The 26,211-nt window shown below is 39.6% G+C and overlaps 1 protein-coding gene across 3 annotated transcripts in view; it reads right to left on the reverse strand.

Moving 5' to 3' along the window:
• The window catches only part of Ten-m (teneurin transmembrane protein Ten-m), a 525,552-nt gene that overhangs the window by 385,328 nt on the left and 114,013 nt on the right, over positions 1-26,211 (reverse strand). The gene's annotated exons all lie outside the window — the stretch shown is intronic.

Here is a 26,211-nt window from a genome sequence, read left to right on the forward strand (position 1 = left end):
ATATACGTCCACGTACCGAAGAGAGGCCGGAGAAAAGTCTAGATTCTTAAAATTCCCGATGCAGGTCTCCGGCTTGCAGCCGGATATTGGAAAAGCTATCGGCGCTCTCTCATCTACTCGCCGGCATTCGGTACGAACTGGACGAAATATTCGGACGCAATTTCTTTATGATAATTCAATTTATCCCTTGATCGCACGTCAGCGCGCCTGCTGCGAAATGCATCGGCACGATCGTACAACGCGATCGTATACCGATACATACCTTGACGTATCTTACCTACTTGCGTCCCCGATAGCCTCCCGGATCTTTTCTTCTGCAAATGGCCGGACTTTATATGCGTCCATATTGCTGGGTATAGCCGGCCCGATAAAGAATCCCACCCGTCTTTCGTGAATTCATTTCACGAGCAACCGTAGAGCGTCGTCTCACGAAGATTCATGAAAATCGATCGATCGACCTTTGTGTCTTCTTTTTTATTGTTGTTTTTCTTCACGCACGAGAGATATTTCTTTATCGATGTTTTATTTAAAATATACTTTTGATAAAGTTTCGCTAACATCCAGGCTAATATCTCAGCTAAAAATCCATTACTTTTGCATCATATACTTTTGCTTTTGCAAATAAATGAGTCGGCATTTGCTACGAGATATTTGTATATTTATATTATTATTTTATATTATTTTTATTATGTTTTTTTTTAAGTGTTAATTTAAAACATTATTTCATGTTATCAAGAAGCTAGCTAACTTATCAAACCGATATCATTGTTTATTATCTAATTCTAATTTTTCTCATTATACAAAATTCTTACTCCGATTATATCTTCGATTAAAATATCTCTTGAAAAGTAATGTCTTGCTAAGAAAATGTAAAAACGCTTTTGTTATACAATATCGATACAAGCTTTTACAATTTGGCAGTTCTTATTTTAGTTGGTATTACATACTTTCAAATGTGCATATACATCTAGATATTATTTCGATACTGATATGTGATAAATAGCATTTCTTAATTAAAATTATAAGTGCTTTAAAGTTTTTTTTGCGGTACAAACTTGATTATTATTTCAACCGGGTAGAAATGTATTATCGCAGATCATTTCGAAAAATATTTTTGAAAATTGTATTCTAGAAAGCACATGTATTTTTAAAATAAACATTCTCCTGAAAATATTTATAAGAATATTTCTAAAATCTTTCCACGTATATATGATATGTGAAAACATATGTATATTGTATGAAAAATAACACTTTAAAGATATCTCTAAGACATCATTATTTAAAAATGCATACAAAATCAATGTTTTTCTTTTTTTTAATTGTAAATACACACGCACATGCAAAGTATAGTTTGATTTTTTAACGTCTTTAGATTCAAACTGAAACATTCGTGTAGCGCGTCACGTTTGATTTCATCGCCTTCTCAGATGGGAATTGCAGCCTGACAAAACAGTCTCTACTGTCGGATACGACGCACGATAAATATTACAGTCGTCCGAGTTGTAACGACGATTGTGTATTGACTCATTTACATTTCGGTCTCTCGCATTCAGACAACGACGACGAGGACGACAACGATGACGACGTCGAGTTCCCTCGATGCCATAATACCGTAGCGAACCTCGTTAGCTCCGGTTCCCTGTGTGTGACGGTGGCGTGCCACCGCCGCTGCATTACACGTACCCGACATTACAGGCAATCGTCCGACGATCGAATCGACTGACTCCCGACTCCCAATGTGTATTCCGCGCGCGTTGCACGTCAGCCCAATTTTCTCCGGAAATACGTGTCGCCGCGCCATGCTACGCTATGCTGTAGCGTCCGTGCGGGTTTCGCGCCGCGGGTTAATTAATAAATGGGGATTCGATTTGGCGGGAATAATTCAGAAATTAACATCGGCCTATCGCTATCCGCTTCGACTGCCAAGCGCATCGCTTGGCCAGCAAGGCGATACACGTACGCGCGCGAACGTATCAATATTGACAAAGAGCTGCGAACGTCAATAATTGATAAACGGTATTTCTTTGCTGTACAGTCTGTAAATTACTCCATACACTCGTATACTATATTTGTGTACTAGATGATGCACGTTTGTCTCGAAAGTAGATTAACCTTTCAATCTCCTAAATTTTTTTTGGACTGTATTCCAAAAATGACGTTAGTCAACATAATTGGATTTTCCTTTATTCCTAATATCTCTTGGTAATTGGAAGAATTGTTTCCATTTATATTCTCTCGCAAATATATATTTATATATAGTTTTATATACAGTTTGGCTCTTATTAGAATGACAGTGTCAAATATAATTTCAAGCTTTTACAATATTTTTATCAATGTGTATCCATTTCATCGTGGATAAACAAACATAGGAGGAAGAAGCTTATTTAAATTAGAAACTCGTGAAAACTGGTTCAACAACATGTGATTTGTTTATAATCGATTATAACGAACGCGTTAAGCAGCGTTTAACAGCGGCCACGGCGCTCTTTAGCGGACAATTTTCGTTCGCATGAGAATTGCCAGCTGTCCATTACGTTTTCTTGGTGTACACTTGTCCGCACGTACCGTCCGTGGTCGCGTATGCTTTGCGGTAACACCAGCACGTGGCCGGTCCAAGAGCCAGAAACCCATTCTCGTGCCTGCGGTTCTCTTTGTTTTCTCTGTTTTGTTTCGTATCACTACATTATACCGCACGGAGAATCCTAAAAGAGAGCGGTATCTTGTGTAATCTCGTTTCCAACATCTAGCATAATTGCATGACCTGATTTATACCGATAATAAGTCTCCTGAGTTACACTTTACCGTCAATTCGTGATAGAAAATATACAACAAGCAAATCGATATAACGATTGATACGATCTTTTCTTCCTTAATTATGCATCAAACTCTAAATGTGTTCTATTAGTAAACATCTTGGTAATGTTCGATGGTAAAGTATCTAGAATACCTCTTGAATATCGCAGAATTAATTACGACATCTCATTAAACTTTAGAGACTATAATAAATCATATTACTGCTGGATAATGATTTGGCTTATCCTTCTCGGGACTGATTTGGAAAAATTTTTATGACGTGTGTATGCGCACAGATGATAAAATGAAATTCGCGGTAGCTTGCGAGTTCGATGATGGATTCAAAAGTTTCATGAATGATTTACGCGCATAGGAGCAGGATGCTCTTAGATTTTATCGAATTTTTCGAAAACTCGGAATTCACGATATCGAAATCTAAGATGAGAGTTTAAAAATGTATGTTAACGGGGAACAAAATATCGCAATTCTTTGAAAATGGAGCGGATTCGTCCGGAACACGTCTATTTGGGGATATTTATTCACCCTGACGGATTTCGCTCTCCGCGCGAGAGTGAATGCGGCGGAAGAGAGAAACAATTAGAGTGAAGTGGCCAAAGTTTTCTCAGCAAATATCACTTACGAAAATACAATCGTCGCAATCGAAGGATGCATTGTGGGACCGTGGAAAATGGCGGTCGGAAATAATCGGATAACGCTCGCGCTAGTGGGACGAGGAGGGGAGATCGAAACGAGATGAGGAAGTTGGGGAAACGGCAAAATAAAAGAAGGGAAAGACACTCACAGATACGATTCGATACGCTTAAGATAAATTGATACGGGATGGATTATGAAGGGTACATATATGTATTATATATATATATATATATATATATATATTTGTATCAATTTATCTTAAATACATACATATATATTTCTTAATAACATTATGTTTACTGAATAATTATTGGGATTTGTATTGATTTATTTAAACTACTTTTATCGAATTCTTAAACTTCCAATAATTGAAAAATTATTTTTATCTATTCTCATATTTAATTCAGTTTTATCTTTGGCGGTACACATTTACTTGGATGCACTAAGCCGTCATGACTTTTTAACGGCAAAGTGTCCAACGCTATCACATAACTGACACCGCGCGTTTCCGTGCTGGCATTATCAGGGGAGTCTATGATGCCGAGGCAGCAAGAATTAACGCGTAAACGAATTATGTATATTGCCCCATCAGCCGCATCAGCTAATTATAATATTTATCAGACACATACTGTACGATGACCCGGAGCGTCGGTCGCGTCGAGCACACAACGTTGGAACCATCGAAACCGGTTAATATGCACGTACACGGCGATGCAACAAAATAGCAGATACGTACACATGGGTGTAATATACGGGAACACGTGCGTAAACGAATGCGTATGCGGCGTGTCCTGCATTCTCCCGTTTAATATTTCAGTACAGCCGCCACACACATCGTGCGAGTTTTGGGGACGCTTCGTCCTGTCCCACGGGATGCGTCGTCAATTCCCACGGGTTTATTGAAACAGCGCGTTGTTCGGAGTAATAGATCCTCCCATCCTCCAAATTACCCCTTCCCGAAAATAGCCTCGTATCTTCCAACAACTGGGATTAAAATATAAAAGCATTTACTTGTGTTCTTTTTTCTTTTTTTTTTTCTCTACTTTAATTATAAGTAGCGTGAGGTCATGGCACTTTGACGATTTATCCGATATCTTTATATAAAAATAAATTTTTATATCGGTATATTTGTAAATTATATTTTGATTGCAATTTCGAGAATCACTAGATGCATGCGATGCAATTTACAAAATTATAGATAATATCTTTTGCATCAGTCTATTTATTGTCACACAAATACATAGAGAGATGCAAAATAAACTTATTTTTATCGCTACGCAGCGTGTTCGCAATCACGAGCCGGACACGAGATGTTCACAGGCATGTCGTTATCGAACGTCGTTCGCCGTGAAGAGCATCGCGATATCCAGATGTTAATTGAGCGTTCGAGCGGTCGCGGAACCACCCAAGTAGATAGAGAGAAGCAGGAATGGGCAACACGTGTTCTCTCGCAGACTGTTTCGCACGTCACGATTAATCTTATTTGCATTTCTGCGAAAGGCGTTTCGCACGCGGCGAACGCAAATCGCGCGCGCGCGGATAGCCTGGGGAGTCATCGGTTTAAGGAGGCGATACGAACGAGATGAAGACCCATCATCGTGTGATGAAAGGTGGAATGCGCGTTGGATGCTGCGGGAGATCAAGTCACAACGATCCTTTATCGGTTGCATCTTTTGCGCGTAGGTAGTATCTTTCTATCGAACTCCCTACCTCCAGTCTTCTTGTTAACTTCTCGATTGCTTCTCCGACATGAGTCTCTGGCTAAAAAAAAAAAAAAAAAAAAAAAAAAAACGAAGAAAAGGTTCTCTATATAAGATCTTCTGTAAAGTCGCGCGTCACATAAAACAACGAATATCGTACGTCATATCAGTCTCACTGTAGGCCAAAGTGCTTTAAAGGCATTGTTCCAAAATGATATCCGTATAAAAGGCATTTGGATAATACATACCATGGATACTGTATGTGTTTCTCTTTTTTTTTTTTTTGCTCAGATTAAATCAATCTTCAAGTGACGATTAATCAAGGCTGCTTGAACGTCCAGCTCGCGATTCATCGTGACGTGTTTATCCCGCTCGTAATTAATTACGAATCACGCGGACTGTCTTCCAGGAACGTCTTTTGTCGTTTAATATGCCCGTGAGCCGCGTTGTGTACGCCCGAAAAGGTGGCCATTCAACAAAATGCGCGTCAGAGCTGGGACAAAGGCGAAGCGTCATTGCCGCGGATACAGAGAGAGAGAATGGAGATTGCTAAGTTGTCCAATGGCGCGCGAAGCGGAGGCGCACAATTTGTCAAACGTTGACGCTAAGCCGCTAACTTTACCGTATAGCGTCGTAGCTCATCTTACGAAACCCCCGTTGTGAGGCTTCCACCTTCCCATCGTCGCCGTCGTCTGAACGTTACGGTCGTGGTTCGGATACCAGACCAGTTGTCTCACCAGCGTTCTCCCGAAAGCTCTCTTGCTCTTTCTCTCTCTCTCTCTCTCTCTCTCTCTCTCTCTCTCTCTCTCTCTCTTTCTTTCAATGTAGATTTGCTGGTAATTATAATAGCCCTTGCAATATTAAGGAATTTTCGACGTATCTGTCGAAACGGCGTTAAATATCTCGCTAAGATTTTTCCGATTTTAAATCCGTGAATCTTCATAATTCAATATTTTGTATTTGTTTTTATCTATGATTTTTTTTTCTTTTTGGCGAAATACACACAATCAAAATGACGATAGAGGTGGAATATCTTTTCAATAATATTATATATATCTATGTTTTTAAATTTTATTTCTGTTTATCTTTTTTTACATACTCTATAATTTTATGTTTAAAATAATATTAAAATAGTGATACAATTTAATAGAGAGAGGTTTCTAATAAATTTTTATACATATGAATCTTTATTTTTTAAACTTTTATTATAGGTTAAAAATTAATTAGTATATCGATTTCGATACTTTTCTTCTCTATTAATTATTCACAATCTTAATTTGATTAAAACGATATATTGTCATTCATGATATATAAACTTAAGACGGAGAAAATTATTCGAATCACGCTTCTGACTCTTTGCCATGTTGGCCGAATTGATGATCCTGCGACATGCATTAGGAAATCTGAAAAATTGAGCTGTTCTATATATCTCGTTCCGAGCCAGAGAAAAGTAAATTCACGGGTGGGAGCGCCCTGGAAAACGACATGTGCGACAGTTGCCAACTGTCCTACGGTTATTGGAAGCGTATACGGAGTCTAGTCGTTCGCTGGCACTCGTGACGTTTCGACTATCGGAAAGTTATTAGAGGATAGAAAGCGGTACGTGGTAGAGTGAATGGCTGGTTAAATGGCAGCTGTATACGTGCTAAGAGTTCGATGCGGCGCGCCGTAATGAATTTCGGAACTTGAGATCGTCCTCATTCGTGTCTCGTGCACGAATCAACGAAATTCTGTAAAGAAGATACGTTAATATGCGAGGCAGAGAGAGAGAGAGAGAGAGAGAGAGAGAGAGAGAGAGAGAGAGAGAGAGAGAGAGAGAGAGAGAGAATTGCGGAGGCTCGACATATTTAAACATGCATTTTGCAAACATTTCGGCAAATTTCGAAGCTATTGCAGAGAGCCGGAATTTAAAAAGTCGAAGAGAAAGATTGATTTGTTTTTGTGTGCATCATTTCTCATATCTACATTCCTTATTACCCGATAAATTTCGTATTCTATTTTTATTATTTATATGAAATAAAACACACGATAATATAACGGTAATTCTCGCCGCGACGAGTATCTAGTGACGAATCAATAAACCCGTATTCGTGCGCCTACGTCTCAAACAGAGTCGCGCCTTGCTAATCGCTTTTGCCGACGATATGTACTCGGAGGAATATAGTTCCAAGTCTGATCCTATCGCGTCGACGTTGTACACATGTATGTAGGCTCCAACTATCCGATGAGTTACATGGGAACCGAAAAGCATGAAATTTGGATGCGTAACGCCATATAGAAATGAAGTTCACGCGCGCGTGATGTGCTGCAATGTGACATAATTTGCCGAGAATTTCGTCTGAATAATTATTTGTCTTTACTCGATTCGTGCCGCGAAATGTAACAATTAGATGCCTGCTGATAAGGCTTGCGTATTTTGAAACGATACTCCCGTCACGCGTGACATTAGTAAACAAGGAAGTATTCGACGTTATCGGGATATTTGTGACGCGATCGAATATACACACGCAGTATGCATGAATGCAAATAAGGGAATAACTACACGGTACATGAAGATTGTTCGCGTAACGATGGTCAGGAAATTCGAGCATGGAGCCCTTCGAAAGCATTTATCATTCCATTTATCTCATAATTATCTGACATTTAGATTGGAAACACAAAGTGGAAACACCTCGTTTCCCTTTCGACGCGCTTAATTGTCCACGAGAACATCTTGAAGAACATCGTCGTAACCGATGGGCGTTGCATGCGTTACGACGGATAATAATACGTTTGCCCCGTACTCAACCCAGTGACTTAGGGAACGGGGTTAAGTGGCCGACAAATGTAGCAGCTGGCACGGTTATAGAAACTCGTCCTCTTCCTTCGTCCTCGATCGCCAGATCGATCCGCGGCTACGGAACGCCTTTGGCGACACGGGACAATCTTGGGATTGGGAGTTGAGGAAAGTCGTTGCGCACGGTGATTACGGTTAAACCGTCAACCGGTACCGGCTGGCTGGCTGGCTCGCTGGTTGATTCCAAAGTCAGTGCCAAATTACCAACATTGGCGAGAACCGGAGGGACCGCTTTCCTGTCCAATCTAAACAAGCGGAGCATAAAGTTACCAACTTTGCCGACACCGCCTCGCCTTGTCACCGCTAGCAGCTTGATAGGTAGGAAGGCGTCCGGGCGATGCAACTGGCGACTAAATAAATTAAGCTGGCAATTTTCGCAAAAACGCTGACTCTGCGCGTACTATTTCGATTCATTTTTATCCGATCTATTTTCACGTCGTAAAAGTCCAAGCAATGATAAAGAGAGAGAGAGAGAGAGAGGCTGTTTTCAGCGCGCAAAAAATATCATAGGGGGAAAATGCATCTTCCGGATATTGAGAAATATATGAAATTGAAAATTGTTGAGATATAATTTTTAAACGAGAATGCTTTTTCTTAAAAAAACGAAAAAAAAATGCAATAATACTATTATAATATTTTTTAGAGATTTATCGAAACTATTGACACCACCAACGTATTACATTTTTGTCCATTTCTTCGAAATTGATGTTTCTTTAAAAAATATTATTTCGCGGATATTCAATGTTAGAATAAATACAAAACAGCCACCCTCTTTCCGTCTTGATATACAGAATACCGATGTACCATTGGCCTACTAACGGAGGTTCTCTTCATTGGAAGATGAAAATATTACCTTGCTAGAGACAGAGAGAAACGCTGTCCACTTCAATTTCTGGGATTAATTCCTTTCTTTGTCTATTTCTTTTCTCTCTCCTTTTCTTATTTTTTGTCTTTGCCAGCCTCTCGCATCTTTACGATTCTCCGGAGAGATCGATGTTTCCGCTTCGAGATACTCACGTTACCCCATTTTATCTAGGACGGCACTCGACCATAAAGGGAGATAAGGAGGGCGAAGTTTCGCGTGGCTAAAAACTTTTAATGTCGCCCGCCCGTTCGCGGGCATTTAAAATCCGTAAATTTTCATAACGCCCGTCCAAAGTTTCGCGCGACTCGCCATTAGTAAACGGGGAACCGCTGTTTTCCGCTAAAGACGATACGTTCAAGCAAATTCACCCGTGCCTTTTACAACGTTAACAGTGACAGATCACGCTCTACGCATGATTTTACCTTTAAAGTCGAGTTTGCCGCATGCATAAACACAGTCGCTCTGTGCACTGCGACGTAAATAGAGTTTACACGAGCCTGATATATAGAGTCAATTTTCGAACTTTGCTCGTTGTTAAATTATAGTTATTACGCGCATATACATTAAATACTAGTAAGTTTCGATAAAACAGTTAAGTTTGCATCTTCAAATTACATGTGGTAAAGTCTTATTTATTGTTAGTTTACGTCTATATTTGAATTTCTAAAAAATAATAATACTTACAAATAATTCATTCAAATTTTATTCTTTCAACTTGCCTAAAATGTACGTATTGTGTTTTGTTAATTATGACCAGCTTGGAATGTCTCATGCCGCGAGGCTTGTTGACTGTCGACGAGAGAGAGAGAGAGAGAGAGAGAGAGAGAGAGATATTATTAAAGGTTAGATTAGGATTCTCGGATGATGGTGCACGAGCTATTCTCCGTGGATATAATGGTAATTAGTCTTATCTGCAACCAGCAAGATTGCACGAGAAGACTCGAGCAAGCCGGAGGAATGGCAAGAGAAGGAAGGGAGAGTTTCCAGACTGAATTCCTGCGCGTTTCTCTTTGCGTCTACAGCGGTTGCCTAATATCCTATGTCCTGACAAAATCTAACGTCGGATCTCTCGACGTTCTCGGCCTCGGGGAGAATGCCAATTTCACTCGCCCGGAAACTAGTTTTGAATGAGTTCGATTATCTTCCCGGATATAGAATCTGACGGAAAAACTTCCACGACTACGTCCAATGAATCAAAAATGACGTCACGAATGCGATCTTGACTGGAGAATCAATAATTTAATAGAACTTTAATTATTGACATTAGAACATTATTAATATCTCACTTTATAGGTGAATAAATTTCTTTGTCATCTAAAATAAATCGTAACGCTTCAAATTTAAATCTAAAACTCTCTTTAATCAGATCTCTTCCTTAATGATAATATAGATCCGCTTCACCTCGAGATATCTCGAGACATCCATGCGGTTGGTCGAAATTTATCATTGAAAGACTCTAATTATCTTGCCTGATGTTTTCGCCGAGTTTATTCACCGAAATGACAAAAACACGGTCTCGCGCGACGTCATTACAACATCATACACTATCATTCTTGTCGGCGTAGCTGCGTCGCCGTCTGCTTATTCGTTGCGTATTTGTTGACGAGTGTCTCTGGAGAAGCGGACGCGCGTACTTATCCAAATAGCGCGGAAGATGTGCGAAAGGATTGGATTCGTCGGGGCTGGAGAGGCTATAGAGGGGAGGGAAACCGCTCGGTAGCCCTCGTGAAACTTGGGAAAAGAATACGTACATTTTACCGTGGACGGCTTTAGAGACAATCGAGCCGGAGCTTGTTGCGTACAAAAAGCACTGTCGTACGCCAACCGAACGTCTAAAACGACGCTACTGTTCTGTGTGAAACATGTACATGTATACGTGCGTATACACACGAGTGAAAGTATATCTATATTCCCGAGCTGCATCCCACGCTTTTGCTCAGGTACGCAGACGGGCGAACTTGAAGAGACTGTTGAAAGAAAGAGAGAGAAAGAGAGAGATAAACAAACAGAAAAAGAGAAAAGGAAAGGGACAGATTCGAGGATGAAGGACCTCTCAACGATTTGACTGCACAGTCGAGGCACTCCACTCAAATTATTTACAAACGAGCATGAGCCTTTCTTTCTATAGTCTCTATTTCGTTTTTGAGCACAATTAATGAATTTAAAATTTGCATACTAATTTTTAGAAAAAAATTGCGATTAAAATATTTCTTCCGTTATTTTTCGTAATATTTAAAAAATGAAAGGAGAAGATGGGACAAGCTGATCCTTTCCTCTAGATTTTCCTCTAAATACAGAAAAGCAAAACTGCCCGTAAACTGAGATTTCGTCCTTTTTACGACTTCGCTCGGTTAAGAAATGCCGGAAGGTAGCACGAGGTAGTCGACATTCTTTCCCGTGAAGTCTTGGAAGAGCAGTTCACCTTAAATAATTTCGCGTCGCGCGATTTTATCGGAAGCATAACCGCAATTTCTCTCTTTTCTCTTTCTCCGCCTCTTCCACTTCCATCTTTGCCCATAAAATAATCGTAATTTAATAACGTGAAAGGATGGCGTCAGAAGTTTCTTCTTGTTCGTCGACACACTCGCACAGTTGTCCATAAACATATTAAAGTTGCTATATCGCGACAATGATACACGCACGAGTGTCGAGCGTAAAGCAATGCGTTTTGACAAATTTCAAAACACGCTGTTATTAAAGTCGTAGCGAGGAGGAAATCACGCAAGTATGATTCTTGCGATTCTACGTATTTAATTCGCAGATCAAAATTATAATATCTACGGATCGATACACCAGAACGTGTATGTATGGTAAATCGCTTAGTTATTACGCCATTAACTAGATTCCTGCTAGGAAGAACGTTTTGCACGAGGTAGGATCGACATATGTAATGTAAAAGTGCTTTATCGTTGTGTCAATATTTTCTCTCTCTCCCAAATAGAAAAAAAAATTTTCCGCAAATCTTCTTTTTTAATTAAGATCATGCGTGAGATAGATTCTCATAGATTCTCATTTTTTGACACAGTGAAAACGAATAATTTGACATTAACACAGTTCCCGTTAAAAATATTTATTATTATCTTGTGCTCTTAAAGAATTAATAAAGTAGATCATCAATGTTGCGTGAAAAAATGAAAAGAACGATGAACAATATCGTAAGATAAATATATCAGAAAATGTATCGTTGGTTCGCATCTTCAAGTGAAGACGCATCGTTCTTTAACCGACTTCGCGACTTGGATGAAAGCGGTCTCGAGAGGCCGAAGGAAAAAGGGTTACGTCCGCCTTTACTCGGGCAGAGTTCAACGGGATAATATACCCGGAGGGCGCGAACACCTTTATCGCATTAAAAAAGCGACAGGCTGCCGTCTCGACACATGAGAGACTCTATATAACTCCCCTTTATTCTATGCGACTGGTCTCTCACGGCGTTTCGGATCGAAGTGTATAAGAAACGTCTTACAGTATCTCGAACGCGAACGATATGATCCTCTTAATGTGTCTCCGAGGCTTACGAGTATTATGATATCCTCCTCTCCCACACCCCCCTTTGTCCCGTATATCCCAATCGTCTGCCCATAGCGATCACCCTCCGTTTAAGCTGGACAACGAAGCCCCGGCGTACATCGGCTTACATGCATACTGATGCGCTGTACACGTGGGTACGTATTAATATGTTAATACATATGCCGCCAGTTATGAGACTGTTTGATATTACAGCTGCTATTCGTCTGTGATCGCGCCTTTGTCAAATATTTTCGCTTTGTAAGACCGATACATATTTATGAAAATACTCAATTGGTCAAACCGTTTGGAGTGTGAGACAAGATTGCCTTGTACTTTTTTATTTACGTGATGCGATGCATAGGGAAAGCTGAATAAACGCGATTTTTAAGAAGTTACACTATCATGTTACCGACCTCTTCGTTCGTCTCGACATCATTTTTCTAACCGGTTTAAGAGTTTGCAGATACTTAATGGAATCTCTTACATGTCAAGAAGTGGTACGAAAACAAAAAACACAGTTGGAAACTTTTAACAATTTTTTTTTTTTTTTTTTTTTTTTTTAATATATAATTTCTTTCCCTCCGTCTATTATTTTTATACGAGTTTTCCCGATTTCTCGCGATAATTTGACAGGTCATGTTCGCGAATTACGATCGCAAAATAACGGTCGCGGCTTCAAGAAATGGTCGGCGCCGTCCGTCCGCTACGTCGCTTCTCCGCTAAGTTTTCTTAAGATCGTTGTAAACCGTCGACACTGCGAGAAAGGAAACCCGGCTGTCGCAAAACGACGCGCATGATTCCTGACGCCTCGTCTTACAATCAGACAAGAATGCGGCGCCAGCTAAGCACATTCGTAAGCCCACCGCGTTATGACATTCCTGCGTCGCGAGAGGGTGGAGAGAACAGCGAGATGTGACAGCGTCTTGTTAACGGCACACGATGTCCTCATTATCGCGACTGACGATGATGACGATGCAGGTACTGGGCGATGCGAAGTGGATTCTTCGCTCTTCGAATGATGAAAGCGCAAGGCGGAGTGGAACAAAGAGGAGGAGGAGAATCGTGGCCTTCTCATTAAGATGATTCTGGTATTCGTACAAGGATAAGAGACGTTTAAGTCCCTAAAATGGGAAGGATGTCTGATGTCTTCGCTTCATCATTTTTCCCGAAACGAGAAAATAAAGCATAAAAATGCATCTTTCGAATTAAACAGCATTAAAAAAGCGAAACTACATATGTATTGTTTTAAAAAAATTATGTATAAATAGTATCATTTTGCGATGCTTATTTAACGAATTAAAAGCTGATTAAAGTTGATAAATATCTGGTAGAAGTTTGTACGATATTTTTTTTTTACCGGGATCATATACTGAAGCCCGTAAAAAAGTGTCGCTTACGAGTATCGATTTATGTCGGCTTCAGCTTAACGTCAACGTCATTTCATTCGCTTTCGAATATTTTTAAATCGCTAATAATTGCATGAGAAACGATTCACTACAACTGCTATTATACATAACTGCAATTATTAATTCCGCTATATATAATGTTTATATATATTTGAACTTTATCCTATGATAAATCGGCAATAACTCATAACTTCGAGACTGACGGGGTACAATCTCGAATGTTCATCTTATAAGCTGCGCACGAGCAATGTCGTTATATATCGAAGCGAATGCAGACAAGACGAACAAAATGTCGATTTTAATATTCCGTATCTCTTCTATCTGAAATCTTTGGCATCCCGCAGGGAGCAGGACACGGCTCTGTCTATCGTAAGCGAGGAATGAATTAAAATTTCTGCAGAGGGAGACTTTGTCTTCCGCGATAATATTCCGGAGTCAAAGGGTTCGTGATCTCCCCGATCGATAATGATCATCATTCCCTAAGCATTGTATTCTTATTCGTTCATTTCGGAGGAACAAACGATTGAACAATCGCCAATTCGCCGTTAACCTTCTGCAAGTATTTCTTTTCTTTCGCGAATTGAGAATTTGGACAAAGAATCGTGTTTTATGTGTACAGATATCGAGAATGATTCGTCGAGAAAAATAACTGTTTGTCAGCCGAAGAAATATGAGGCTGTAACGAAGCTCTGGGCGCTATCGATCTTCGACGCGGCTCGTTCCCGCGCCATTAATCCTAAATAAGGTTTATAAGATAAAGCGAAATGGGCTCGTGAAGATCGATAAATCTGGGGGAAACGGTAAATTTGTTTCGTATGTACACTCCAGATTCATGGATAGACGATGCTTACTTAGGTAACATGATTTTTTCAGTGAGTCTATGTCTCGCTCGGTACGATATTTTACAACTCGTGTAATAAACTATTATCCATTGTATTGTTTACGTTTTGAATTTGTTTTTGTGCGTTACTCTGTATGCTTATTTCAAAAATATAATATACCGTTTGATTAAAAATACAAAAAAATACATAACTATTTTTTTTAATAATGCAATTTTTTTTGATTTGTGCCTTTTGCATTCATCAATACATGATATTTATGTCAAAAGCTTGATAATGTTGACACCATGTGTTTTTTAAAAACAATTACTTAATAACCCGGATTCTCATTATTCCAAGCAAAACGTAATACGCTTCGGCACGACTTATTATGCGCGCCCTGAAATTACAAGGCAAGCCTCGACGGGACTATTCAAGCAATTTCATAGGGAACTATCTCATCGGCAATATGAAATTTCACGGCATCCCGTACTATGTTCGTACCCTCCTCAAGTCATGATGTTAGCATAAATATTCAGACGCTGTTTCTGACCCGGACGAAACCCGGAGGAAACCATACGGCTTTATGAGACCCTTGCAAAACTGAGATACAAGTGTAAACGGTACATATCTTGGCTTCCTTCGGTTTCGTATATCAGCATTAATGATATTTACTGATTCTTAATCATTTTTACTTATTTCTAGTTTGCGCCATTTTTGCAATTCAATTAATAAATATGACTGAAATGATCAATTCGTAATAAATTACAGCATAAATATTTCTCTTCCAAAACGATTAATATTCAATTTACGATTGCGTTAATCGCGATTCGAGTACACGCGCGTAGGCCGCGTTTTTAAATTCCTCATTCGGCGTGTAGGTCGTCTTTGGGGTTCACGGAAGGAACGGAAGAGCCACGCCCGGTTCGCGTTGCTCGTTATTCACGGCGCGGAGGAGCTCCGTCTCTCTCTCTCTCTCTCTCTCTCCATCTCGGAGAGCGCGCTCAGAGATCTCGTTCATGAATCTTATCCGGACTGCGCGGGTCTCCTCGTTAAATCTCGCCAATCAGATATATATCGGGGATGCGAGGCGGTTTCGTGGTCGGGCGGTCGCTGCCCGTTTACACCGGATAAAATACTGCGTCGGCAGATGCTCGCGAAGCTTAATCCTCTCTCAATTCTTCAGCGGTTGCGGCGGCTACGGCGTATATATTGTGTTTATGGTGTACGTTGTCCGCACCTTGTATACTCCTGTAGGTTCTCCTACGATTGAGGGGTACCCCAGCCCAGCCAGTGTCAATGTATTTCGGGCGCGTTGTTGGACGAGCGGCAACTTCCCGCCTCTCCGTTCTCTCTATCTCTCTCTCTGTCTCTCTTTTGTGGTGGCTCCCTCGGGACACCTTCTCATTATCCGTTGGTGATGGTGGTTGCAGGATAGCGATGGTGATAGTGATGACGACAACGGCAGCGGCGGTTGCGTCGGTGGTAGTGACGATGTTGGCGTTGCTGCCTGGTTGTAGTAATGGTTGCGCCCGTAGGTAATGGCAGTTCCGTCGCAACAAAGGAATCGTTATTAAGCATCGACCCGCCCGGGGACGCGGTCCTTCCTGGACAATCCCTGTGAGAGGAGACGGATACGCTCCATTCGACTCGTATTGCGCATCATCATCATTGCGCGAATACTCTCTCCCCGCGGAGGATAATTTTTAAACAGGCTGCGATTTTTTTTCGCGTTTCCGCACCGCTCCTTCTTTTCTCCTCACCCTTCAATGTATAATCCGCGATATTTTTCTCGGCTGTGAGAAATTTATCCTCCGTATGCGCGTATACGTCTTCTTCTTGATCGTACGACGGTGGCGGCGGGCCACCGAGATGCTAGATACGAAGCTAAGAAAAATGCGCCGGACTGATCTAGTAGACTTCTTTCTCCGGTCGAGAGTATTCGGACGAAAACGATTTCATCGTGGATTAAGGCGAGATACCGAAGGGGCGCAATTGCATCCTTATATCTTCAAGTCGCGTTGTCGCCGCGTGATATATTCTCATCATTAGGCTTCTAGAAACGTAATCGTAGCCAGGGGCGTATCGTTAACATCATAATGTGTATATTCTATGTTTTCAATTTTTATCTAATTACTGATCAGGTTAAAGTCGGTTTGTTTGAATGCTTAATAAATCACACATCATGAGATAGTGGTTTGACAATCCTTTTAAAATCGAGATTACGGAAGATACGGAGAGCCCGGCCCTAGAATTCCTTCTCACGTAAATTTCGTAGGCCAGAAGGAAAAGAAAGAAGGCGTAAAAAATAGTAGGCTTAACTTAGTTCCTCTATTATACTCTAATATCCGTGTAAAGGGGCCTTAACAAGGCCTGTTCATCCCCAAAATAGACAGCTGTTACGGTAGTTTCTTCTCTAAGGCGTACTTTGTCAGGTGAGCGATAGTATACTTTTAAAAATTACAGTTCATTTTGTAAATTATACATTTCCCACATGTCCAAAAGATGCTTCGGTTCTCATTCGGTCACGCTCATTTAACACAGTATAACTATATCTAGATACGTAAAGAGATAAATATATAAATAATATATACGCAAACTATATGTATATACTAAAATCAAAATATTAGTTAAACGACAGCACTTGTTCAGATTAACTGGCTTAGAATTATTACTTGCTTCGTGCATATTTTGCCTTAATTTTTCTACTCCCTCCAGGCGCGCGCCAAACTTCATTCTCTATGCCTTTCTGGAGGCACTTGGTTTAACCAGATTCCAGATAATTCAGTTCCTTGCTCCTCGTCGTAACAGGACATTAATGAAATTAACGTGTGCGCTCGGGGTAAGATAAAATTCATATCGTACGAGAGATAATATGTGAGCGATAATCTTCGGGCGTTACGCGCTGAACGTAAAAAAGCTGACAAGATGCATGTTTCAAAATGGCAAACTTTTCATACAGCTGTTTTTAGCACGGAGTAGCTTTTTTCTCAAGTAGACGTCTATTTTCTAATTTTTATGGAAACATACAGTTTTATTCATCATAAATTAAAAAATATTGTAATGCAATCTTTTTAGTCGGGCACCGTCTTTACGAGATCTTTCTCATTTCCCTCCTCTCATAAGCGGTTTTGTTTTAAATTGCATTATTAATGTTCTCGCTAGCAATTAGTCACTGTCAAACGTGATGTAAATTTAGACAAAAATTTTGAAAAGAAGATAGATAGCCCTCATTATAATATAATATACGGATATGATAAATGATTTTGTAGTAGATAAACAGTTCATATGTGAAAAAAATTTATTTATCATAAAACTCTCACGATCGCGAAAATATTAATTCAATTAAACTCTTATAAATAACAAACATTGTATATGCGATATTTTTCAAATATCGAAACGAGATATAAATGTTTTGGTATTTTTTTCTTTTCGTATACATCAGGTCGTAAAGTAGCATCTAATCACAGATGCGTGTACGTAACCCGTCATCCGAGAAACTAGCAATATGCTGTTACAAGCTGTCGACACCTGTCGAAAGCACCTTTCGAAAGTTAGGAAACTTTTTTCAGATGCCCCGGATCTGGAAGATCAAAAGTCTTGTTAGCCAAAAATTTATGACCGTTCCGCCTCATTAGGGCACAGTATCGGCAATTGTCTCCGAGCTAACCTGTGTTTTGGTCCCGCCTAATCAGCGTAAAATTCTACGGTATTGGGAATGCCGAGTGGCACTTTAAGCAACACATTCGCGGTAATCAGCTCTCCCGATCGCTCTCCTCTCGTTATGTACTTGGGGCCCTTTGTACTTGAGGCCCTTCTAAACATTAAGGCTGCTCCGAAAATACGGCCTTGCGGATGCTACGATTACGATGCCGAAAGATATCGATGCTCGAGGCCCGAATTGAAACGGGTCATCGATGTGTAATCGATAGCTGGAAACGAGAATCGTTACGCGCAAATTATTCCTTGAATAGCGAGAATATATCGCGTTTCACTGTCGATAAAATATCTCTTACCTCGAACAACGCTCTTTTCGTATTAATGCTCGTTCGCGTGTATTGAGTGTCTATTTACAGAAACTCGCGTCAGTTTAGCGATTACGGAATTAAGAAGAAGATTCTTTCATGACGAGTTATTAGTACTGATGTGTTCAAACGACGGACAGGTATATAGTAGTGAACTGCGATGCAAAAATATGTATTACTTGACAGTTTGTGCAAAACGATAAGAATTGATAAGAAAATACAAAATGAAGATCTCACTTAGCTTGATCGTGCTTCCAAAAAGAAATTTGTTGTGAGTTTCGGGAAGAAAATAATGTACTACGGACGGTATATAAATCTTGCATCGAATAATATCTTGATACATATAAATTCTGCGTATGAAGCAATATCTCCGTGTAATTATTAATTTCGTTATTTGATTTCAACGGAGCGAAACGTCACCCTTTTACGCTATATATATTACGCATCGTGGATAAAAATTGATTGCCTCAACCAGTTTTGAGGCTCCACGGTTTAAAAAAACACTTGGCACATGGATGAAACCGTCGAAACGGCGATTAAATGCGAAACAACGACCGGAAATTTGTTGTTTCGTTTTGGTAATACCGCAAGAGAAAGAGAGAAAGAGGAAAAAGGGAAAGGAAATGGCAGAGAGGATGTTATACTGGCGGAGAGCGAACCGATTAAAGCCGCATCAAAAGCGGGATGGATATATAATTACATTAGCTCGTACTATCGGGTGGAAATAATAGGTTTTAGACGCGGCCGAGAGAGACGCGGTAATTAGGTTGTATCTGGTTCGTAAGCGCCACGTTGTCAGCGAGCGGACGACGCGCGCAAGCGTGCCTAGCAAACACACTAGGATCTAATAATACGCTATTATATTTCGGTACGCGAAAGGCGTTGCATTACAGATTTCGTCGCGCACGATCTCCGAAAAAGTGGCAGAAGGACATTTCAATCGGACAGATGCCTCCTTTCCCTCGGCGAAGAGAGACGTAAGAGAGGCGTTTACATTCTATTTCCTCTCCCGTTTTACATCTCGTTAGATGTCATCGTAGACAAATTTGTAACGTGTTTATTGCTCGTTATTTTTCTCGTCGTTTTTATCGAACGTAATGTGCATTAATTGACATGGTTAATAATTAATTTTAGTTATATTAATAATTAATGATAGTTAGCTTAATAATTAATTTATCACGAATTATAGGAAATCCAGATGTACAAACATTAAATGCGACAGTTGCTTCTTTATTAACGCGTATAAAACTCTCAATCAAAATGAAATCGATATCGGAGCGACTCTTTAACATTTCCATTACTCATGAATATTCAATGAGGTGTATTCTCTGATCATTAATTATCTATATTGATGAATCACTTTCTTGATTTTACGCGAAATTCTTGGAGTATATATTCGCAATAAAAAACAGTAAGAAAAATAATAAAGAAATTGATAAGATATATAAATATGATATGTAATAAATAATAACTATTGTAAAACTTCTCTCATTTTATATATTTTTATTCAGTTAATAATTTATTTTACGATTAATGCACAAACATATCGCCCATATTAATTTTAAAATACATATATTAGGCATGTGGTGCTCTAGTTGTATTATTCATCTTGCTTGTGATATATATATTACATATTCAGATTCAAGCTCATGTATCTTTGCTTTCTCGCGTCGCATTGTACTTTATATCTGATGACAAGTTGTTATAATAATTTAGAGTAACCCAGCGCTTTCTTATTCTCATACTACCAGTACTATTCGACGTAGTGGTTGACGCAGGAGTGGTAGAAGTGGTAGTGGTACTGGTCGTAGTACTGGTTGTACTTGTTGTTGTCGTGCAGCAACTTGTATTAGTGTCACAGCAGCAATCTTTTGGGAAAAGGTGGCTTAATAACGGACAATGTTGAAAAAGATCCGAGAGAAATCCTGGCGAAGAGTTCTGTCGGAAACGAATAAAATACACGATGCTGTATAATACGCGATACGTGTTAAAATATATTAAATTTCTTGGAACACGGACTCATTATTTCGCACAAGTCTGATAACAGAAAATTGAAAATTTACTTTCAGTTAATACTTACAGCCTCTCTGATCGTGGCGCAAGCCACAGCGACGAGTAGATACACCAATATCGTACGCATTGTTTAGATTTGCCTTACGTTCGATTCGACTTGTGACACTCGAGCTCAACGAGAGCATTTTTATACCAAGTTTATGAATATTGACCTATTTCTCGTCATTGATATCCGATAATACGTTTTTGTACCGCCACTTGTCTCGCATTTACGCTTTATGACGATTTGGTACTAACAATTCCACGAAAGGTCGAACTATAATGCACTTTGTCAAATGTGTGGCACACATTCGTAAGGATGCCAGAGTCAAGTGCGTAGACATAGAAATTGCCAGTCGGAACGAATAAAAAATGTCCTTCATCTACTAAAGTATAGACATTCTTCGTTTCAAATTTAAACGATTCTTTATATCATAAATAAACACATGTTATCTCTTAGTAATGATGTTTTAGCATTTTAGCATATATATAAAAATTTTTATATATATTTTATATTTATTAAGAATTTATCAAAAATTCTTTTACAAAAGAAAATGTATATTATTTAATACATTACATCTCGTGCGATCGTAAATTAAATTTTACGAATTTTATATTATTAAGGATATTCAAGAAATTACAACTACAAAGGATATGGAATAAATAAATGTCGACGATTTTCGCGATTTATATGTACAAGTGAACGAACAAACATACAAATATGAATAATAAAATCATTATGACACATAGCGAATTTAAATGTCAAAGTTGCAATGCAGATCGCATTTAATTATCCTTTTAAACGCGCAACTTTTCGATAATTCAGCTACTGCGTACAAATTACTGACGTCCCTTTTCTCCCTACAGATCAAACGGAAGAAAGAGATCCTCGCGCGGTCGTCCATCATCGTTAGCATTTCATTCAGTGACAGTCGGTCGACCGACGGCTGCCGTTGAACTATGAAAGCTGTGTAAACTCGCCGAACAAACAAACGTTTTATGGCTATTCAATAGCACCATCGTCTGCATAATGTCGTGACGCAGATATTTCCTAGCGCGTAAGATAAAGTGCACATATTTTACGAAGCAACGCGGCTGCATTTCTCATTCTCTAACGAAAAATCGATATCGATTTTCTCTCTCTCTCTCTTTCTCTCTGTGCCTCCGGTCTAATCCAATATTCTTCTACAAGAAAGGTTTTCCAACAGCTCTAGTTATAACATCTACATACATTCATACTGATGCGTCAAACAACGCCGCCGAGACGAGATACTGTACAATCGCAACTCATTTAATAAAAAATCGGTATCCTAAAAATTTAAATACATAGATATATTAAAAGAAATGCATTAGAAGACGTAAAGCTAAAAAATGAGAGACACACTCACAATTCAGTAAGAAAGATAATTTTTCAGTTTTTACATAATTGTTGAAAATATATGTTTCTTAAATTATTTATTTTTATTTTTCTATCCGAATTTTGTCTTTATTTTTCCCCTTCCGTAGAGAAAACTCTTCCGAGTGACCGTAAATTTCTGCTTTACTATTTCCCGTATCGGCTCACTTATCAAAGTAGGTACGCTCGTAGTATCAAAATAGATAGAAAATGCTCGGCCAATATTTGCTACGACGCTTTGACTGTCGTTCGCTACGCCGGCGGCATTTTCGCGAATCGATTCGTCTCTCGATCGGAGGAAGAGGGAGAGAGGAAGGGGAGGGGGGAGGGATAGAAAGGGGTTTCCGTATTCTACGGAGAATTTTACCGGAAGCGAGATGTACAAACGTCCCGACGTCGGTGAGTCGTGCCGGCTCAGAGAAGGAGATGAGGGAACGAAAACGCGGTAGACATTTTCGCGGCGGTGACGGCGACGACACGAAAGGTGAATTTGGGCGCGGGAGAGATCACGAGAGAGAAAGAGAGCGGTTGAGTGAAAAATGAAGGTACGAAAGCACACGCGGAGGGGAATCGCAACGGCGGTACGGCTTGACGCATTGCGGCGGGGAAATATGGGTCGTTCCGATTATGGCGGGAGGAGAGAGAGAGAGAGAGAGAGCACCCGCGGGGCCGGAATCTGACAATGGCAGAGTGACGCCACGCGAAACCTCATACATCTCGTGTACAACTAATGTCCGCATATATCATCTCTTCGTCTCTCCCGCGTATGTGTATTTTTCGATCTTTTTTTCTTCTTCCTTTCCTTTTATCTCTCTACGAAGTAAAATGTATGCCACGCGTGCGCTTTTTCGTTCGAACGGGATGTAGACACTCTGTCCGTTTCGTTTGAATACGATGCGGAAAACGCACGCGGAGACTTCGCGAAAGATAGCGCGCGCGAAATGATACGTCACGCCTTCGATCTGCCTCGCTTCTTCTTTCAAGTGCACGCGTTGTATCGTTGTTTGACGTTTCATCGTTTCCTCTGATTTGCAAATTAATCGTATTCTTGGATATCTATAGGGGACTTTGAAGCGATTTCCTTAGAAACAGGATTTTTAAATCGGTTTCGAAACATATAATTGACATATTGTAAAAAAATTCTTATGCACTTTTCTGAATTATCTTAATGCTATTTTTTATTATTTAACACGTTATAACGAGGAATAAAAATAGCCAGTTAAATATTCGTATGTACTTAATAACATTTCTATTAAAAATTAAAATATTTGATTAATAAGTGATGGATATCGATCTAATTTTATTACCATATAATTCCATACTTTATTTTGCGAATTAACAAATAAAATTTCAGTTGCTTTTCGACTCTAAAATTATCTAATGTAACAAATAATGAATAATGAGTTATAGATCGATTAAAATTAATATAACATAGCGCCCTGTTTTACGTCCGTTTAACATCTTTTCGTAGCAGGTGGTCCGAGTAACGGAAGAAAATTAAAAAACGTTAGGAGCATCTCGCTCGTTAGTCAATCCGCTTCAACCTGTAGCAGCAATAGCTAATTGGTATTCGGCCGGAATACGAGTCTCGGACAGGTCTGGAAGTAGACGGGCGTTTCGAGAGCTGTGTGTTTACACTGCGGACAAAGTCAGCAGGCCCGAGAAACGCCTGGACAATACAAACCAGTTGAAGTGTCCCCGAATCCTTCGCGCGTGGTCCACAATTCCGCTCTGAGATTTTCACAAACTAACCGACCACCGCGCGATCGACGCTATTGTCCCGTTGCATCCCGAGAGAGTCCTTCGTGTCTCTTTAATCGACGCAAAGTGTCGTTCTCCCCCGTCGACGTTTCGAGTGCACTTTCCAGTTTTTTTCTCCTGCCATATTTTTCCTCTCTTTCTTTCTTCCTTCCTTCCTCTTTTTTTTCTCTCCGCACTTGTCTCGGATGCCGCGACGTATCCATTTTTATCGGTGTGCGCGAAGCTTTGCGTTTTCTCGAGTGGATTCGGCGGCATCCTTCTCTCGACCTGCCATATTCCTCTAGCAGGTACGCAGCGCGAGCATTCACCCCGGGTACGAATGCAGGTGTGCGCTGGGCCGAATAAGCCCAGAAGAGACGCGAAGATGATGGCAACTCGTGCGTCTCCGAGCTTCACCGTCGTTATCGTCATCCTCGTCGTCGCGAGACCCCGCTGCGGCAACCACTTCCGTTTCGTAGGTTTCTACGAACGTTTCGTCACGCTTGTCGCATGCTTACCGCACGAAAGAGACCGCGGTCTGGTAAAAATATTGCGATGGTCGGTAGCGTCGTTATATTGTCCACCGTTTTGTGTCCACCGTTGCCCATCAGCCGGCGAACGATGCGGAAACGTGTGTGTGCGGTTTTGCATCGCGAGAAGAAAGCACGAGATATATACGACATCGCGCGGTGACGTTACGTTAAAAACTTTTCTGTTGCCGCTGAATGAAAGATTGTTACGTATTACTTGAAAATCTACCGCGCGAGAGTCAAGCGACCAAAATGTTTGCTATGCGCATCGAATATAGACTGTTTTTCGTAAAACTCGCTAATTAATAAGCATGTTACATAAATTTCAAGTTATCGCGATACATCATACATTGATTCACATAGACTTTTTTAATCTTGAAATACTCAGATTTGAATGCGAATTGTTCTATTTGCGTATCTTGAAATTTAAGAAGGAAATTATCCTTCAAATATAAAATATTATATAAATTAACCCCATTTTTTTCATTAATAAGAAATGAAGTGGAACAGAGATGTATTGTAACATCGGGTGTTGATATAATATATATTAATGTTTATGTCATTTATATTAAATAAATAAATATATACATTATTCTCATTATACGCATACGATAATTATGCGCTAATTCGCGAAATTATGAGTAGAATGATATTGATATTCCACATTGTACAATACTCTCTTTTCTAGAATAAAAATCATCTTTAATAAGAGCTAGAAGAGATTATATAAATATTATTTTTTAATCTTCCTTTTCTTTTTCTTCTCTCTCTCTCTCTCTCTTTATTATATCTTATTGTTATATAAGACTTATTTTTCACGGTGGATGCATTTGTCCGATTATCTTCTACAAATATAGACATAATAAGAATGCAGAGCGAGTTACAATACATGTGTTATTTTTCACATGCTCACAGCAAAAAGCATAAACATGTTTACAATATTTTGGAAATATCCAATTTTTATATGAATTTTTTGTATGAATTCTACATTCGCTATTGTATGTAAAGAAACCGTATAAATTGTATAACTGTCAAAATAAAATAGATTTATATTAGAAAGGTACATTCATTCATCTCTCTTTAACGACGTGTGATGCACGATGCACAATAAACAGGAAGATAATCGTGCGGCTATTATATCGCAATCTACGTAATTTATCTTGAATCGGTTAACGGAAAAGGATGACGCGTGCGTGTTGAATATAATTCGGTGGGCGTTACGGATGCGTCTAGACATCCGTAGACTGTTGTCGTGATCGGCGGGAGGTCGTCCCAAAATGCGCTCTGGAACGTTTCTCATCCGTCTGGACATGGTCTCACTGGGGACACCCCATTATCCTCAGCCTGTAAATATCAAGCGCGGCGTCTCGTCGACGGATATCTGTTAAGAATGTACCGTATATCGTGTGTGCCACTGTGTCGCAGCAAGAGAAAGGGACTTGAGCCTCGGTACCCGGCTACTTATCGAGATAACGGACGGAACATCCACGTTGGATATCACGCGAGTAAGACCTTGCCGTCAAATTGGTAGCGGAGACGAAACATCGTCGACGTTTGTGTAATCAAAATAGGAGGACACTCGGCTTTAATTATCGTGCGAATAACAGCGTGTGAATTCACAGACTGTCGCCAAGACCGGTTTTAGAAAAGCGTGATCGATGCGACTGTGCTGTTCTGTCGGAATTCCATTTCCAATAAAAAAAAAAAAAAAAAAAAAAAAATGAAAACGTGAGCAAGATCAGGTTGAAAATAAACTAGTTATACAACTGCAAGTATGTCAAACTGCTGTTATTTTAAATCAATTGTTTATTATTTTATTTAATATTAATTCTTATTAATTACATATCAATTACATTTATTATGTATACACATTACGGTTACAAGTTATT

This window comes from Polyergus mexicanus, unplaced genomic scaffold (assembly GCF_030449975.1).
Source record: "Polyergus mexicanus isolate NDT 795.1 unplaced genomic scaffold, iyPolMexi1.0 SCAF_12, whole genome shotgun sequence".
In the NCBI taxonomy this organism is placed as follows: domain Eukaryota; kingdom Metazoa; phylum Arthropoda; class Insecta; order Hymenoptera; family Formicidae; genus Polyergus; species Polyergus mexicanus.